At 46.4% G+C, this 16,331-nt stretch overlaps 1 pseudogene; it reads right to left on the minus strand.

Moving 5' to 3' along the window:
• Positions 1-657: 657 nt before the first annotated feature.
• Positions 658-1,005, minus strand: LOC126011369 (protein FAM32A-like; annotated as a pseudogene).
• Positions 1,006-16,331: the final 15,326 nt, after the last annotated feature.

Genomic DNA, 16,331 nt, shown 5'->3' on the forward strand with positions numbered 1-16,331 from the left:
ACTTGATTCATGGGTGCGCAGGCCTCAGGAGCCCAAGCTGACATCTCCACTGACAAGTGACACTGGGAAGCTGGGTACAACAGTGGCCTTATTCTTGTTCCTGGCTGACAATGGAAGGCAGCTCTCCACTCTCCCTGCCATGACACCTCACGCCCTTCCCTCCCTATGTTTGCCCTTCTTGAGAATTATCCCTAGCCCTCTGGCCTAGTCAAGCATTTTAATCCACTGAACTATTCCTCTTGATTCTACTCATGTTATGCTATGAATTAACTGCTGCTTTCTAACTTAAATTTGTGGCACTTTTTTTTTTAATTGTATCCCGACGCTCTACTTTATTCAATACCTCCGGCTGCGTGGGCCCAGCATTACACACACACACACACACACACACACACACACACACACACACACACACACATCCCGCCAAGTCTCCCCAAGACCCTCTGTGAGTCAAAGTGGCCACAGCTGGTTCTTGTACAACGTGTCCATCCCACGATGATGTGAACAGTGGGTGGGGACAGCTCTGCTACAGTTCCCAGGGCTCAGCCCCTCATGTCCTCACTGTCAACCCAGGACTGGCGGCCCAAAGTATCCACGGAAGAATCTTCCATCTCAGACATCCCCTCACATAGACGCTCCCAAGGCCGAGACACCCGGTCTGAGGCAGCTGCTTTAATGCCTTCCAAATGGGCCATGCAGAGCCCCAGGGGACCCCAAACACAGTCCCAGGCTAGTTGGTCCAGCTCACTTTGGGGATATCATAGTGTCAGTCAGTGTGTCCAGGTGCTGGTTGAAGTCCTCCATCCTCTGCTTGTGGGTCTTGGACACCTTCTTCAGGATTCTCTCCACTTGCCGCTTCTCCTCCTCGGTCTTCTTGCTGGTGCCCATCGCTTCCAGCAGCTTGGCCTTGTCCTTCTGCTTCTTCTTCTTCCTCTTGGTCACGCCCAGCTCGGTGACGCCTTTCAGCTTCAGCGGCCCCTTTTGGAGCTGCTTGTAGGCCGCCATAGCGCTCGTCGGGCCTTCACCGCCATCTCTGTGGCACTTTTTTGTTTGTTGATGGGCCAAACCACGTTGTTTTAAGGACTTACTCCTGGCTCTGTGCTCAAGGATTACTCTAGGTGGGGTTGGGGAGACCTTATGGGATGCTGGGGATCAAATATAATTAGATGCTGGAGCACTAGTACTGTGGGCAAGGTCTTGCATGCAATTGACTTGGGTTCAATCTCATAATAGTCCCCTGAGCCATGCCAGGAGTAATTTCTGAACACAGTGTCAGAAGTAAGCCCTGATCATCTCTGGTTGTTATTCAAAAGCAAAACCAAATCTGGATATCAAAACCATGTGCAAGCCCTGCATGCTGCACTGTCTTTCCAGCTCCAAGACTTCTATTTATTCTTGAGTCATCGCTTAGTCTGATGCCTTACATCTACATGCTAGGAACTTTTATTGCATTTTACTTAAAATCTATTTGCGGGGACAGAGCGGTGGCATAGCAGTAGGGCGTTTGCCTTGCACGCGACTGACCCAGGATAGACCTGGGCTCCATCTCTGGCGTCCCATATGGCCCCCCAAGCCAGGAGCAATTTCTGAGCTCATAGCCAGGAGTAACCCTTGAGTGTCACTGGGTATGGCCCAAAAACAAAACAAACAAAACAAGAAAGCTTAGGGCCAGAGCCATAGCAAAGCGATAGGGTGTTTGGTTTGCATGCAGTTGACTTGGGGTTGGACATGGGTTTGATCCCCGGCATCCCATATCGTCCCCTGAGTCTGCCAGGAGTGATTTCTGAGCGTAGAGCCAGGAATAACCCCTGAACACCACTGATTGTGGCCTAAAGACGCAAAAAAAGAAAAGGGAGGGAGGGAAGGAAGGGAAGGAAGGAAGGAAGGAAGGAAGGAAGGAAGGAAGGAAGGAAGGAAGGAAGGAAGGAAGGAAGGAAGTGTAGCAGGACAGCCCCTGAAGAGGTTGACTGATGGAGGGATGGAGAATGAGGCCCTTTTCTTCCAGCTCGGAGCACGTGTCTGCCACCCTGTCTAGCCCACGGTTCTGAGGTGAAACGGCGGGTAAACAGCTCGCAGACAATCAGGCTCGTGGAAATATTTGCTTTATTCGGATGGACAAAACTGAAGTCCAAAGACTCCGATTCAGTTCCAGCCAGCCAAAAGCCTCTCGCCTTCCACAGACCCTTGCTCTTATAGTCCAGAGTCAGGTCCCACCCAATGGTGGGATCAGATACCAACCAATGGTGGAAGCAGAATCAGGTCCTACCCTAGGGTGGGGGCAGAATGCCAGGTCACACCCTAGGGTAGGGCACAATCACCTAATCAGATTAGGGTGAGCAACATAGTAATCCCCCAAAATATTTACATACACAACAGGAAGGAAGGAAGGAAGGGAGGGAGGGAGGGAGGGAGGGAGGGAGGGAGGGAGGGAAGGAGGGAGGGAGGGAAGGAAGGAAGGAAGGAAGGAAGGAAGGGAGGAAGGAAGGGAGGGAGGGAGGGAAGGAAGGAAGAGAGGGAAGAAAGGAAGGAAAGGAGGTAGGGAGGGAAGGAGGGATGGAGGAAGGGAGGGAAGGAGGGATGGAGGGAGGGAGGGAAGGAGGGATGGAGGGAAAGAGAGAAGGAAGGAGGAAGGGAGGGAAGGAGGGAGGAAGGGAAGAAGGGAGGGAGGGAGGAAAGAAGAAAAAGAAGGAAAGAAAGAAAGAAGTATTAGTTTTAAAAGCAGTTTTTTGTTTGTTCTCTATTCATTTGTGTTTTTTTTTTTCTTTTTGGGCCACACCTGGTAATGCTCAGGGCTTACTCCTGGTTATGTGCTCAGAAATTGCTCCTGGCTTGGGGGATTATATGGGATGCCAGGGGATTGAATCGCTGTTCATCCTAGGTCAGCCACGTGCAATGCAAACGCCCTACCACTGCGCCACCACTCCGGCCCTGTTTATTTGTTTATGGTAGTTGGTGGATACCTGACAGTACTGGTGGACTATGTAGTGATAATGATAGATTCTGGGACTCTAATGAGCAAAGCATGTTGTTCAGCCCTCTGCACTATCTCCCATGTCTCTGTCCATATATTTTTATTTATTTGTTTGTCTCTTTTTTTGCCTGGGTTATGCCTAGCTCTACATTCAGAGATTACTCATGGGATGGCAGGGATTGAACTGGCTCAGCTATGTGGAAGGCAAATGTCCTACCTACTATCCTATTGCTCTGGCCCTTGTCTCTGTTCATTTTTTGGGTGGAAACATCCTCAGTGGTGTTGAAGGGACTGGTCCCCTTTGTTCACTTATTGTTTTTTTTTTTTTAACACATGTGGCTATGTCCAGCTAACTCCTGGATTTGTCCTCAGAGATCACTCCTGGTGGTGTTTAGGGGATCATCTGGTATGCCAGGGATTGAACCTGGGTCATTCACATACAAGGCAAATGCCCTGCCCACTCTTCTATCACTCCAGTCCCTCTATTTATTTTTAAACACTATTGTTGCTAGTGGGATACTATAGTTTTGGACATTTCCAATGGTCTTTGCTACCTCTGAGGTCCTTTTTCTCTACTTTCTTGTCTTCCTCTTGCACTTTTTCACTGAGCAGGTTTTCCTGGAATGCGACAAGCCTGGTTAGTGTGCATTTCTGAGAAGAGGGTAGCCTAAAGGTGCTCTGGGATTTGCTTGAACTTGTTTGAGGCTCATAGCTAAAGACTTAATTTTTGAAGCAATGAAAGGGGGAAGGAGGAGCCCTTATGATGCTGAAGGCAGTTCAGTTTGCTGGGGCCAACAAGTTGGTTCAATAGATTTAAAGAAGAGTCTGTTCTATGTGGTTGAAAGGCTGTGGTCTTATGGAAGATTAAGTAATCTGCAGCCCAGTTCTGAGTCCAGACCTTCATTTCAAGTCTCATTTTCCATTTAGGAACCTCTTAGAATTCTGCTAGAAAAATACATTCCCTCCTTTACTGCTACCCTCTCTCCATATTTTCTTTTCTTTTCTTTTCTTTTTTTTCTTTTTTTTTTTTTTTTTTTTTTTTTGGTTTTGGGGCCACACCCAGCAGTGCTCAGGGGTTACTCCTGGCTGTCTGCTCAGAAATAGCTCCTGGCAGGCACGGGGGACCATATGGGACACTGGGATTTGAACCAACCACCTTTGGTCCTGGATCGGCTGCTTGCAAGGCAAACACCGCTGTCCTATTTCTCTGGGCCCTCTCTCCATATTTTCTTTTGCTTGTTTGTTGGTTGGTTGGTTGGTTTTGGGGCCACACCCAGGGGTGCTCAGGGTTTACTTCTGGTTCTGCACTCCAAAATTACTACTGGCAGGATTGGGGGACCATATGGCATGTTGGGGATTGTGTGCAAGGCAAATGCCTTACCCACTGTGCTATTGCTCCAATCCCATCTCTCTTCCATTTTTTTTTTTTTTTTTTGGTTTTGGTATTTTTTGGTCACACTGGCAGCTCTCAGGTTAATCCCAGCTCTGCGCTCAAAAATCGCTCCTGGCAGGCTGGAGGACTACATGGGATGCCAGGAATTGAACCCAGGTCCCTCCCAGGTTGGCTGCATGCAAGACAAATACCCCACCACTGTGCTATCTCTATGGCCCCACCTTTATTATTTTTTTAAATTTTTGTTTATTTGGGCCATACCCGGTGACACTCAGGGGTTACTCCTGGCTCTGCGCTCAGAAGTTGCTCCTGGCATGGGGGACCATATAGGACACCAGGGATCAAACCTGAGTCCTGGGTCAGCTGTGGGCAAGGTAAACACCCTACTGCTGTGCTACCACTCTGGCCCCTTAATTACCTTTAGATTTTTCTGTACCTTCTCCTTTTCTGAGAGCACAACTCTTCTCTGGTTGGGACCTTGATGTGTGAGTGGTGCCTCATCTCCAAAGAGCTCAGGATTTGTATCCGCAAGTGATGTGGTCATCATGCCTTTGGACTGATAGGGCTGGGCAGTTTCTTTTTTAAATTACATTATTCCACTGAGTGTGATCCAAACACATTTCCCAATCTATACCACTTAGTTTGGGATCAGACCGACAGTACAGCAGGTAGAGCATTTGCCTTGCATGTGACTGATCTGGGTTTGATATCTGACATCCATATGGTTCCCTGTGTACCACAAGACATAATTTCTGAGTGCAGAGTCAGGAGTACCCACCCACCCCCAATTATTATTTTCCAAAAGTTCAACCAAGGACACCCCTCACCTAATTGCCTGTAACACTATCATTATAGTTGTATCTCCAAACAACATTATATCAAAGTGTTAGGTTACCTGACACTTTTGTTTGATGGAATGATTTGGTTTTGGTTTTGGGGCCATACCTAGCAGTGCTCAGGGGTTACTTCTGGCTCTGCTTTTAGAAATCACTCCTGGGGGGCTAGATCGATGACGAGAAGTGGTAAGGCATCAGCACTAGCCTAGGACAGACCACGGTTCGATCCTCTGGTGTCCCATATGGTCCCCCAAGCTAGGAGTAATTTCTGAGCACATAGCCAGGAGTAACCCTGAGCAACACTGTGTGTGCCCCTCCCCCCAAAAAAGAAGATCTGAACAGCACCGTAACCTTGGACTCTTGCTTGTATCTCAGGCCAACCTGCCTGAGAGGCCAGAAGAGGCCCCTCAGGATCCCTAAGACCTCCTGACACCCTTTATCCCAAGGGAAAAAAAAATGTGGAGAAGCCAAGCAGATACCATCAGAAAATGAAGGAGCATGAGCTGGCCGTGTTGTCTTGGGCACTGGAATGGTGCCTTTTCCAGGGGTGTCCTGCAACTGGGGGCCTCCACATGCCATGCATTTCTTTAGGTGAAAACTAGCTCCGTTGCCCCAACCGTCATTTTTGCAACAACTTATTTTGTTTTGGATGCACACCCAGTGGTGTTCAGGGATTATTCCTGGCTTTGCATTCAGAAGTCTCTCCTGGTGGGTTTGAGGGACTTATGAGATGCTGGGGATCAAACATGGGTCAGTGTGTACAAGGCAAATGCCCTACTTGCTGTATTATCTCTATGGCCCTGCAGCTAACACTAGAGTCAAACTTGTATTCATCATAATTTGTCTTTTTTTTTTTACATCTTCATTTCCATACAGACAAGAGCCCATTAGCCCTCTCCATCCTGCTGACCATTGTATTATAGAACCCCAACTCAGTGCCTTGTAGAGAGTCATTGGGTAAATGAATAGATGTGTCTACTGAGGGTCAAAACAAGTAATTAGTCAGCTGTTGATGGGAGGCAATATGGTCCAGAGTCCATACCCCTCACACTCCATTGGCCTCACTGATTCAGGGTCAACCTGACTTTCCAGCTTTCTACTCTCTTGGATGATTGATCTTGTTGAATAACTTGCAGTTCCACAAACATATTTTGCTTTTTCAATTCTCTGGGCTTTACTCAGCTTGTTCCTTCAGCCTAGAATGCTGTCCCCATCCCTCCCTGCTTTGCCTTGTTAGCCTATGAATACCAGCTCCGCTTTGACAACCTAGCTTCTGTGTCAGAGAGTACCTCCCAGGAAGGATCCAACTTCCCTTCCTCTTTGCTCTGTACAGATTTCTGCTCACCTACTGATAGTGTTTCTCTTCCTATAAATCACAACAATCCTGACCATTTCATGATCTCTCCAAAGGCAGGGAATGAATTCCTTTCATCTCACTTTCCAGGGATTGAGACTTATCACATGATTAAAGTATATGTTGAATTGACAGAATTAGTGGGGAGGGTGCTCAAGCTGTTGGTCCATAACTGGCTATGCAGAGGACCTGGCTCTGCACTGCACTCAGAGATCACTCCTGGCAGTGCTCAGGGGACCACAAGTAGTACCAGGGATAAAAATGGTGTCAGACAAAAGCAAACAAGTGCCTTAGATCTTGTACTCTCCGTAGCCTTATTTTATTTCATTAAAAATATTTTTATTTGGGGCTGGAGAGATAGCATAAAATAAAAAATAAAAAAATATATAAAAATTTTTATTTGGAGATAGTGGGCCATACTTAATGATGTTTAGGGGCTATTTCTGAATCAGTGTTCAGGAGTGATCCCCAAAAGTACTTGGAGGGATTGTATGCAGTGCTGGGAATTTGAACTGAGATTAACTGCATGCAAAGCTAACACATTTTTTGGTTTTGTTTCATTTTGGAGCCACATCTGGTAATGCTCAGGGGTTACTCCTGGCTCCACACTTAGAAATCACTCCTGGTGGGGCCCGGAGAGATAGCACAGCGGCGTTTGCCTTGCAAGCAGCCGATCCAGGACCAAAGGTGGTTGGTTCAAATCCCGGTGTCCCATATGGTCCCCCGTGCCTGCCAGGAGCTATTTCTGAGCAGACAGCCAGGAGTAACCCCTGAGCACCGCCGGGTGTGGCCCAAAAACCAAAGGAAAAAGAAAGAAAGAAAGAAATCACTCTTGGCAGGCTTGGGGGACCATATGGAATGCCGGGATTCCAACCAATGACCTTCTTTATGAAAGGCAAATGCTTTACCTCCATGCTATCTTTCTGGCCCGAGCTTTTCTTTCTTAAGAAATTATTTAATTTTTTTGGTTTTGGGGTCACATCTAGTGGTGCTCAGGGGTTACTCCTACCTTTGTGCTCAGAAATCGCTTTTGGCAGGCTGAGGGACCATATAGGATGCCGAGGATCGAACCTGGGTTTGTCCCGGGTTGGTGGTGTGCAAGGCAGACACCCTATCTCTGTGCTATTGCTCTGGTCTGAACAAAATTTTTTTAAATCTATTTCTGAATACTGCTGGATGTAGCCCAAAACCAAAACCAAGATTTTTTTCTTCTTCTTTCTCAGTCAGAATTCCCTTTCCCTTTCTGTTGTTTTTATGACTGGGAGTTATACACACTCGGATGAGGTGCTTGCACAGAACTCACATGCTCCACCAGAACTCACATGCTTTAGTTGTGGTGCTCACTGGGTTCTACAGTTGGTCATGGTGCACCAAAGATTACACATTATGGTGGTACCAGGAATTCTAAAATGTAGTGCCTGCCATGACTGTGCATGGAGTGTGAGGTCAGTGTTGGGGGTTCAACTCCAGGGTCAGCGCTAAGGGTTAGACCAGAAGATCAGTGCTAGGGCTTAGAGCCCACTGTCAGTTTGGGAGGGTTAGAATCCAGGGGTTAGTGCCAAGGTTTACACTCTAAGTCAGTTCAAGGGTTAGATCCATGGTCAGTGGTAGGGGGTTAGACCAGAGGGTCAATTTGGGTGGTTTGACTCCTCAGTGCTAAGGGATCAGAGTCCAGCCTCTTGCTACAAGTATTCTGGGGCCTCAACTATCAGCTTTTGCTATTGTGCTTTTCTTTCTTTTTTTTTTGGTTTTTGGGCCACACCTGTGACGCTCAGGGGTTTACTCCTGGCTATGCGCTCAGAAATTGCTCCTGGCTTCTTGGGGGACCATATGGGACAGCCGGGGGATCGAACCGCGGTCCCGCCTAGGCTAGCGCAGGCAAGGCAGGCACCTTACCTCCAGCGCCACCGCCCGGCCCCCTGTGCTTTTCTTTCAGTGTTGGGTTCATACATGGAAGTCATGTGCTTTGTTGTTGGCTTTATTACAGCCTTGACCTTGTTTTTTGTTGTTGTTGTTGTTGTTGTTTTTTGGGTCACACCCATTGGTGTGGCTCTGTGCTCAGAAATCGCTCCTGGCAGGCTCGAGGGACCATATGGGATGCAGGGATTTGAACCACCGACCTTCTACATGCAAGGCAATAGCCTTACCTCCATGCTATCTCTCCGGCCCCTTGAGCTTGTTTTAATTTAATTTAATTTTTGCATATGTGGGAAATACCTGGAGGTATTCAGGGCTTAGTGCTTGGGAGTTGCTTCCATGGTGCTTAGGGAACCATGTGCTGCTGTAGATCAAACCTGTAGCTTTGCAGTGCAGGTGCTCTAGCCCACTGAATGATCAGTAAGGCTCATTATTTATTCGGATTTGAGGCGTACTCATCAGTGTTCAGGGATTACTCCTGATGACGACCATATGGGGTACTGGGGATTTGCACACATTTTATTTTTTTGTTTTTGGGTCATACCCCAGTTGTGCTCAAGGATTACTTTGGGCCCTGTACTCAGAAATTGCTCCTGGCAGATTTGGGGAACCATGTTGGATGCCGAGAATCCAACCACCATCTGTCCCCAGGTTGGCTGCGAGCAAGGGCAAATGCCCTACCACTGCCTATCTCTCCGGCCCCATGGGATTGTACACATTTGGCTGTGTGTAAGGCAAGTGTCCTACCATTGTACTATTGCTCTGGCCTCTGGCCCTTTTACTTTATATTTTAAAATTTTGAGGTGGGAGAAACTATATGAGCATGCTTAGAGGATAGCTCCCAGCTCTATGCTTCAGTGGTACTTGGAGGACCATGCAGTGCTAGAATCATTCTACATAAAAAAGCATGTGCTCGAGGCCAGAGTGGTGGCACAAGCAGTGAAGGGATCTACCTTGCCCACGCTAGCCTCTGCTTCAAGCCCCTGACTCAGGTTTTTATTTGTTTAGTTGTGTGTGTGTGTGTGTGTGTGTGTGTGTTTGTATTTTGAGTCACACCCGGCAGCGCTCTGGGGTCACTCCTGGCTCTACACTCAGAAATTGCTCCTGCAGGCTCGGGGACCATATGGGATGTCGGGATTCGAATCACCATCCTTCAGCATGCAAGGCAAATGCCCTACCTCCATGCTATCTCTCATGTCCTTGACTCAGGCTTTTAAATTAGCACATGTTTCCAGTGCCCATCTCACGTTGGAGGGAGCTTCAACTTCAAGGTCACAGAGATCTCTGTCCTCCTCAGCACTGCTGCCCTCACCTGTTGTCTGCTCTCTCAGCCGCTCCCCTCTATCTTCTCCAAGAAGCTTTGTTTAATCTGAGCTACATCAGTGATGCCAGAGGCAGGAACCGCACCATCTTCTAACTATCCTACCAGGTCCAGTAGGGACACTAATACCCAGAGGTCTGTTTGCCATTAACTGTACTTTTCTCTGGTGATTCAGGTAAGTGAAGTAATGGGCACTGAAGTCAAACTCAAGTTTCACCATTTGCCATTATGCAATCTTGGTCAGCCTCTTCTTTTTTAATTTGTTTGTTTTGGGGTTATACCTGGTAGTGCTCAGGGATTATTCCTGGCTCTGAACTCAGGAATTATTCCTGACAGTACTCAGGATGCTGGGTATCGAACTTGGATAAGCCATGTGCATGGCAAATGCCCTGCCCACTGTACCATCTTCCAGCCCCCGTACTATCTTTTTGGTCCTCTCACTAACATTATTAAAAGACAAAAGTCTTTCAGAGTCCTAGTATATATTTTTAAACATCCAAATATGCTCAGGGGCTCTTTCTGCCTCTGTGCTGAAGAATCACCCGTGGCAGTGCTCAGAAAATATTATATGAATCTGGGATAAATCCAGGGACAGCTGTGCCATATCTCTTGTACTATCTTTTTGGCCTTGTAATATATTATTGTTATTTGGGAGGTAGAGTTGGATCTCAGCTGACAATTTTAGGGAGTGTTTCTGATTGCACACTTAGGGATCACCATTAGCAGTGCTTTGGGTGCAAGATCGTATCAGGATTGGCCAAAACAAATGTTTATTGATACCTATTACTGCAAGGCACCTAGAATAAATAATACATTGGTAACTTGCAGGATGAAATTAAAGATGTGGTGGAATTTAACCTACTCATTTAGCTCCCTTTCCTAAGGCTTAGTTTTTCAGTTGGTAAGAAAATATTTTTGTTTTGTTTCCTTTTATTTCGGTGGGGGCACACCCAGAAGAGCTCAGGGCTTACTCCTGGTTATACACTCAGGGATTACTCCTGGAGAGCTTGGGGAACTAGATAGGGTGCTGGATATAGATCCCAGGTTAGTCACATGCAAGGCAAGTGCCCTGTTTTCTGTTCTATTGCTCGGACCCCAGTATGAAAATATTTTTATTTAATTTTTTTTGGTTTTTTTTTTTTTTTGGTCATACCTGGCAGCATTCAGGGGTTACTCCTGGCTCTATGATCAGAAGTAGCCCCTGACAGGCACAGGGGACCATATGGGATGGCAGGATTCGAACCACCGTCCTTCTGCATGCAAGGCAAATGCTTTACCTCCATGCTATCTCTCCAGCCCCAAAATATTTTGATTTATTAAGAAGCTTCTACCCCCTTGGGGCCAGAGAGATATCATGGAGGTAAAACATTTGTCTTGCATGCAGAAGAACGGTGGTTCGAATCCCGGCATCCCGTATGGTCCCCCGAACCTGCCAGGAATGATTTCTGAGCATAGAGCAAGGAGTAACCCCTGAGCGCTGCCAGGTGTGACTCAAAAACCAAAAACCAAAAGAAAATCTTCTACCCTCATTGTCCTGCTTACCTTGCTATTACTGTTACTGTTTGGAGCTTTCTTAGGAGTTTGGGGGTAGGATGATTTTTACTAAGACAAAGGCTCAAATTATTTGTATTGAGTTTCAAAAAGGCCTTTATCATAGCACCTCTGCCATCTAGCATTCTCGGAACTACAATCAAAGTGTGCAGCTGCTGGTAACAGGGTAGGAGCCCCAGAGCAAACTCCTATAGAATTTGTGCACATGTACCTAACTAAAGAGTATGATTCCCTGGCGTTTGCCTTGCAAGCAGCTGATCCAGGACCAAAGGTGGTTGGTTCGAATCCCGGTGTCCCATATGGTCCCCCGTGCCTGCCAGGAGCTATTTCTGAGCAATGCTGAGTGTGGCCCAAAAACAAACAAACAAAAAAAAAAGTATGATTCCCAGTGAGCTAGTATTTGAATACATAAACTAGATATGTGATCCCCAAGGAATCCCACAACCAGGAGTGCAAATCCCCTAATGAGAGTTGCACTAGTCTTTGCAACTATCACAAAAAACAAGGGAGGTGGAAGGGGAAAACAAAATGCATACCACAGATAGAAGCTGAAAGCTGCAGCCATAGTACAGAAAGAAGGGCATTTGCCTTACATATGGCCATGCTGGGTTCGATTCCCAGCATCCCAGATGGTTCCCCAAGCATGCCAGGAGTGATTCCTGAGTGCAAAGCTAGTAGTAACCTCTGAGTGAAGCCCCAGGTTGTGGCCCAAAAACCAACCCCTACCCCCATTAAAAACAGATAGTAGCTGGCAAAGCATAACTTTTGATGTTAGCCATTGCAGAGAGCCAGGGTATAGATGTTTACATACCATGGCTGAAATCTTAAGAACCAGAGCATCAGATTCAGCTAGTAAGTTTAGGAAATAAGCTCAAAGCTATTCCACCAGCGGATGGAGTGATAGCATAGCGGTAGGGCATTTGCCTTGCACGCGGCTGACCCAGGACAGACCAGGGTTTGATTCCCGGCAGCCCACATGGTCCCCCAAGCCTGCCAGGGGCGATTTCTGAGCACAGAGCCAGGAGTAACCTCTGAGTGCCACTAGGTGTGGTCCCAAAACAAAAAACAAAAAGCAAACGAAAAAAGCAAACCTATTCCACATCTTGGGGCCAGAGTGATAGTACTGTAGGAAGGGCATTTGCCTTGCCTGTAGCTGACCCAGGTTTTATCTTTGGCAGCCCATAGGGTCCCCTGAGTCTGCCAGCAGTGATTTCTGAGTGCAGATTTCATGAGCACTGCTGGGTATGGTCAGAAAAAGAAAAAGCTATTCCACCTCTCCATTCCTTATTCCCATAAGTCATACATTAGGATCAATGAAGTAGGGTTAAGATATGGGTTCTGGGGCCGGAGAGATAGCATGGAGGTCAGGCATTTGCCTTTCATGCAGAAGAAGGTCATTGGTTTGAATCCTGGTGTCCCATATGGTCCCCCGTGCTTGCCAGGAGCAATTTCTGAGCATGGAGCCAGGAGTAACCCCTGAGCACTGCCGGGTGAGACCCAAAAACCACAAAAAAAAAAAAAAAAAAGATATGGGTTCTTGGGGACGGAGAGATAGCACAGTGGTGTTTGCGTTGCAAGCAGCCGACCCAGGACTTAAGATGGTTGGTTCGAATCCTGGCATCCCATATGGTCCCCTGTGCCTGCCAGGTGCTATTTCTGAGCAGATAGCCAAGAGTAACCCCTGACCAGCGACGGATGTGGCCCAAAAACAAAAAACAAAGAACAAACAAACAAAAAAACCCCAAAGATATGGATTCTTAAACTCACACTCTGTGGAACTTACTAGAATATGTAATTATGAGAATAAAGATGGTCTTGCTCATGATTATCTTGTCAGTATCTAGAAAAACATCTGATACAGATCAGACATGACAGAACATTTATTCACCAATGGTGGGTGCCACTAGGATGCTGGAATCTCCAGACTGGCAGATGTGGAATTCACCTGTGAGGGATTTTGTGTTCCCACGAAGAGGACAGGAAGCTGCTTGGCTTTTCTAAGCTGGTGCCAAGGAGTGGATGGGCAGCAACTGGGCTATGATCTGATGGCTGAGCTCCAAGGCACCATCAAACATTCCAGAGACATGCTGTAAGCAGAGATGATGACTAGGGTCATTGCTCAATGTCACCATCTGTAAAATCAGGAGTCAAAATATTTCTTCTTATCATTGTAACACATAGTTAGCATTCATTTGAGCTCTTCCTATGAGCTTGGAGTTATACTCAGTCAGGGGGTAGGGCACAGGAGATGTGACTTTGTACATGTCTTGCATGTATGAGACCCCCATAACCACCACCATCATAAATCAGGAGTTGGCAAAGTTTATCTGTAAAGAGGTCAAATTACACACACACACACACACACACACACACACACACACACACTCTCAGAGTAGTTCTCAGGGCTTACTCCTAACACTATGCTCAGAGACTACTCCTGGAAGCCTCAGAGGACCATATGGAATGCTGAGAATTGAACCGGGGTCTGCTGTGTGCAAAACAAATGGCTACTATTGCTTTAGCCTCCAATTTAAAGATCACTCTTGATCCTCCTTAGAGGACCATATGGAGTGCCAGGGATCAAAATTGGTCTGTGTGCAAGGCAAGTAACTATTTTCTCAGGTCCTAATAATACTATTTTAGAATTTATAGGCAAAGAGCCAGAATTGAGTTTAACATGTAGGTATATAAAGAATAAGAGAGAAAAAAAAGCGAACCTTCACAGTTATTGGGGGGGGGGGCATACCCTGCAATACTCAGAGGCTACTTCTGGCTTTGCACTCAGGAATTGCTTCTGGCAGTGCTCAGGGGACCATATGGAATGCCAGCTACTGAATCCAGGTCAACTACAAGCAAGGCAAGTACCCTACCCACTGTACTATTGGTCCAGTCCCTACAAGTTTTTGTTGTTTTGTTTTGATTTTAGGCCACACTCAGCAATGTGCAGGGTTACTCCTGGCTCTGCATTCAAGAATCACTTCTGGCAGTGCTCAGGGGGCAATATGAAATGCTAGGGATCAAATCTGAGTCAACCCCAAGGAAGGCAAGTGCACTATCTCTCCAGAACCCACAGTTTGTTTTAGTGGTTGTTTTTAACGAAACACAAGAGTGTAGAAACGATTTTCAGCTATGCAAATCTAAATTGTAGGTCCAATGTTACCCCTGAGTTATAGTTGACTGAGTCCAATTTTAAATGCCACCATGGACTAGAGCTCAGCTGACCCTCGCAGCAGGACAGGATCTGTGATTGTTGTTACCCTCATTTTACAGATGAGAGTCAAGTTGCTCAAAGTCCCACAACTGTTGCACGGTAGTGTGATGATTTGACAGAAAATGGGCTCTGGAGCTCGTTGGGTTTGTTTTAGGTGGTGTAGCATTTACACCCATTAGTGTTTGGAGCAACTCCTGGTTCTGTGCTAAGGGAGGTTATTCCTAAGGTGTTTGGGGAACGTGCAGTGCCAGAAATCACACCTAGACCTGTGCCTCGGCTTTTTGGGCTATCTCCTTGGTCCTTCAGAATCTTTCTTTGGATAATAATCTGTGGGTAAATCAGAAGGTCTCATGAAAGAAACAATGCTCTTGGGTCAAATTTCTGCTTTTGTTGATCTGAACTGTCACTAACAGCTTCATGACCTGGGTCAACTCTCTCCTCTTCCTCCTCCTTCACCTATTTCCTTGTTTTATTGGTTTTGGTTTTGGAGCCAACCCCTGCTTAGTGCTCCAGGGGACCATGTAGTGCTGGAATCAAACCCAGGCTCCCTACATTAAAAGCTTCTGCTCCAGCCCTCTGAGTATCTCTCCAGCCTTAGATCTATGTTCTTAAGTGGAAAATGAGAATGACAAATGGAAATATGGGCTGGAGTGATTGTACAGCTGATAGGGCATTCTCCTTGCATGCAGTTGACTTGGGTTTGATCCCTGTCATCCCATATAGTTTCCCAAGCCTGCCAGGAGTAACCCCTGAGTATTGCTGGGTGTGATCTAAAAACAAAACAAAAACAAAAACAAACAAACCCCAAACCTGGGAATAAACAAAATTTATCTTGAAGAGTTAAGTTGTTGTATTTAAAATAGGGCTGAGTGCTGGCCTTTCATGTAGGAAGTCTAATTTTTTGGGGTTTTTTGTTGATTTTTTTTGGGGGGTCACACCTGGCAGCGCCCAAGGATTATTCCTGGTTCTGCACTCAGAAATCACTCCTGGCAGGCTCAGGGGACCATATGGGATGCCGGGATTTGAACCAATGACCTTTTACATGCAAGACAAACACCTTACTTCATGCTATCTCTCCGCCCTCAGGAAATCTAGTTTTAATTTTATTTCTAACACCAGATGGCCCCTAAATCACAGCTGGGAGTGACCCAAAGTATAAAATTAGGAGTGTCCTACAGTACTGCTGGTTTGCTCCCCATCCCCAAATGGGTGGGGAGCATAGTAGAGTATACCAGGGGTCTCAAACTCGTGGCCCGAGGGCCATTTGCAGCCCTTCGTACAACATTTTGTGGCCCTGCCCTAGAGGAATCTTTTTTTTGTTTGTTTTTTTTTTGTTTGTTTGTTTTAGTTGTTTGGATCACACCCCCCAATGTTCAAGGCTTACTACTGACTTTGCACTCAAGGATCACCCCGACTTTGCCTCCTGCGGCCCCCAGGTAAATTGAGTTTGAGACCCCTGGTATATACTATATATGAATATATATATAATATACATATATATATATAGAGAGAGTATATATACATAGTATAGAGAGATAGTATAGGTAAAAGAAAGCTTGCTTTGCATGCAGCTGACTGATTTGATCCTTGGTACAACATATTGTCCCCCACGCCACTACAGGAGTGATCCCTAAGCACAGAGTCAGAGCAAGCCCTGAGCAACACCAGGTATGACCCCCAAACAAACAGAAACAAACCCCCAAAATTAAAATAATATTGTTTTTTGTTTTGAGTCATACTTGGAAGAGGGGCTACTCCTGGTAGTTCTCAGGGGAAC

Source organism: Suncus etruscus, chromosome 6, assembly GCF_024139225.1.
Source record: "Suncus etruscus isolate mSunEtr1 chromosome 6, mSunEtr1.pri.cur, whole genome shotgun sequence".
Lineage (NCBI taxonomy): Eukaryota > Metazoa > Chordata > Mammalia > Eulipotyphla > Soricidae > Suncus > Suncus etruscus.